Source organism: Perca flavescens, unplaced genomic scaffold (assembly GCF_004354835.1).
Source record: "Perca flavescens isolate YP-PL-M2 unplaced genomic scaffold, PFLA_1.0 EPR50_1.1_unplaced_scaf_3, whole genome shotgun sequence".
Taxonomy (NCBI): domain Eukaryota; kingdom Metazoa; phylum Chordata; class Actinopteri; order Perciformes; family Percidae; genus Perca; species Perca flavescens.
Genome location: NW_021166680.1, coordinates 414,359 through 416,858, shown reverse-complemented (window position 1 = coordinate 416,858; position 2,500 = coordinate 414,359). Strand labels below are relative to the sequence as shown.

The 2,500-nt window shown below is 53.7% G+C and overlaps 1 pseudogene; it reads left to right on the top strand.

Annotated features, from left to right (window-relative positions):
* Positions 1-1,962: 1,962 nt before the first annotated feature.
* LOC114551640 (uncharacterized) overlaps positions 1,963-2,500 on the top strand; it is a 3,151-nt pseudogene continuing 2,613 nt past the window's right edge.

The window sequence follows — 2,500 nt, the reverse complement described above, 5'->3', positions numbered from 1 at the left end:
CCGAAACACCCTTCAATTTACCCCAGGGAGGGTGCCCCATACTCGGGTAGAGGTCTGCCACCTCTCCCTCCCTTTATCCGGCCGAAAAACCGTGGAAAACCCCACCGAAACACCCTTCAATTTACCCCAGGAGGGTGCCCCATACTCGGGTAGAGGTCTGCCACCTCTCCCTCCCTTTATCCGGCCGAAAACCCCCACCGAAAACCCCACCGAAACACCCTTCAATTTACCCCAGGGAAGGTGCCCCATACTCGGGTAGAGGTCTGCCACCTCTCCCTCCTTTTATCCGGCCGAAAACCGTGGAGAAAACCCCACCGAAACACCCTTCAATTTACCCCAGGGAAGGTGCCCCATACTCGGGTAGAGGTCTGCCACCTCTCCCTCCCTTTATCCGGCCCAAAACCGTGGAAAAAACCCCACCGAAACACCCTTCAATTTACCCCAGGAAGGTGCCCCATACTCGGGTAGAGGTCTGCCACCTCTCCCCCCTTTATCCGGTCAAACACTTAGAAAAATTCCGCTTGGTCCTTACACTTAGAAAAATTTCCCGTGTTCAGTAATAGGTTGGCTGCTTTTTTCCCTTCTCCGGTCAAACACTTAGAAAAATTCCGCTCGGCTCAACACTTAGAAAAATTTCTGCTGTTCACTTCAACGCTTGAGCTCAACCTATACTATTTTTGATGGTGGTGGTGGCCGGGGAAGAAGAACCCCCCAAAGTGCTTTTTGACATTTTTCTAAGAAGGGAGAAAGGGGAATGAGCCGTTGACCTCGTTCTGCCCCCCCCCTCCGGCAAAATCTTTTTTTGACATTTTTCTAAGTTTTTCGACCGGGGAAGGGGGAATGCAGAAGCGGTTGACCTCGTAACGCCTCCCCTTCTCCGGTCAAAATCTTTTTTGACATTTTTCTAAGTTTTTCGACCGGGGAAGGGGGAATGCAGAAGCGGTTGACCTCGTACCGCCTCCCCTTCTCCGGTCAAAATCTTTTTTGACATTTTTCTAAGTTTTTCGACCGGGGAAGGGGGAATGCAGAAGCGGTTGACCTCGTAACGCCTCCCCTTCTCCGGTCAAAATCTTTTTTGACATTTTTCTAAGTTTTTCGACCGGGGAAGGGGGAATGCAGAAGCGGTTGACCTCGTACCGCCTCCCCTTCTCCGGTCAAAATCTTTTTTGACATTTTTCTAAGTTTTTCGACCGGGGAAGGGGGAATGCAGAAGCGGTTGACCTCGTACCGCCTCCCCTTCTCCGGTCAAAATCTTTTTTGACATTTTTCTAAGTTTTTCGACCGGGGAAGGGGGAATGCAGAAGCGGTTGACCTCGTACCGCCTCCCTGCCCCTTCTCCGGTCAAAAACTTTTTTTTTTTTTTTTTTTTTTTTTTTTTTTTTTTTTTTCACTTTCAACATGCTCCAGGCCCCTCGTGCTGCCTTGTAAGCCCAAGTTAGTGCCTCTATGGCTGGGCGTTGACCTCCAGGGCCCTCAGCCTCACCTCAACGCCCCAGTGAGTGGCTCTAAGGCTGGGTTAACATGCTCCATGACCCCCATGGTCCACCATGAGCCCCAGTGAGTGGCTCTAAGGATGGGTTAACATGCTCCATGACCCCCATGGTCCACCATGAGCCCCAGTGAGTGGCTCTAAGGATGGGTTAACATGCTCCATGACCCCCATGGTCCACCATGAGCCCCGGTGAGTGGCTCTAAGGCTGGGTTAACATGCTCCATGACCCCCATGGTCCACCATGAACCCCGGTAAGTGGCTCTAAGGCTGGGTTAACATGCTCCATGACCCCCATGGTCCACCATGAGCCCCGGTGAGTGGCTCTAAGGCTGGGTTAACATGCTCCATGACCCCCATGGTCCACCATGAGCCCCGGTGAGTGGCTCTAAGGCTGGGTTAACTTGCTCCATGACCCCCATGGTCCACCATGAGCCCCGGTGAGTGGCTCTAAGGCTGGGTTAACATGCTCCATGACCCCCATGGTCCACCATGAACCCCGGTAAGTGGCTCTAAGGATGGGTTAACATGCTCCATGACCCCCATGGTCCACCATGAGCCCCGGTAAGTGGCTCTAAGGCTGGGTTAACATGCTCCATGACCCCCATGGTCCACCATGAGCCCCGTGAGTGGCTCTAAGGCTGGGTTAACATGCTCCATGACCCCCATGGTCCACCATGAGCCCCGGTGAGTGGCTCTAAGGATGGGTTAACATGCTCCATGACCCCCATGGTCCACCATGAGCCCCGGTGAGTGGCTCTAAGGCTGGGTTATGCTCCATGACCCCCATGGTCCACCATGAGCCCCGTGAGTGGCTCTAAGGCTGGGTTAACATGCTCCATGACCCCCATGGTCCACCATGAGTCCCGGTGAGTGGCTCTAAGGCTGGGTTAACATGCTCCATGACCCCCCCATGGTCCACCATGAGCCCCATGAGTGGCTCTCTAAGGATGGGTTAACATGCTCCATGACCCCCATGGTCCACCATGAGCCCCGGTGAGTGGCTCTAAG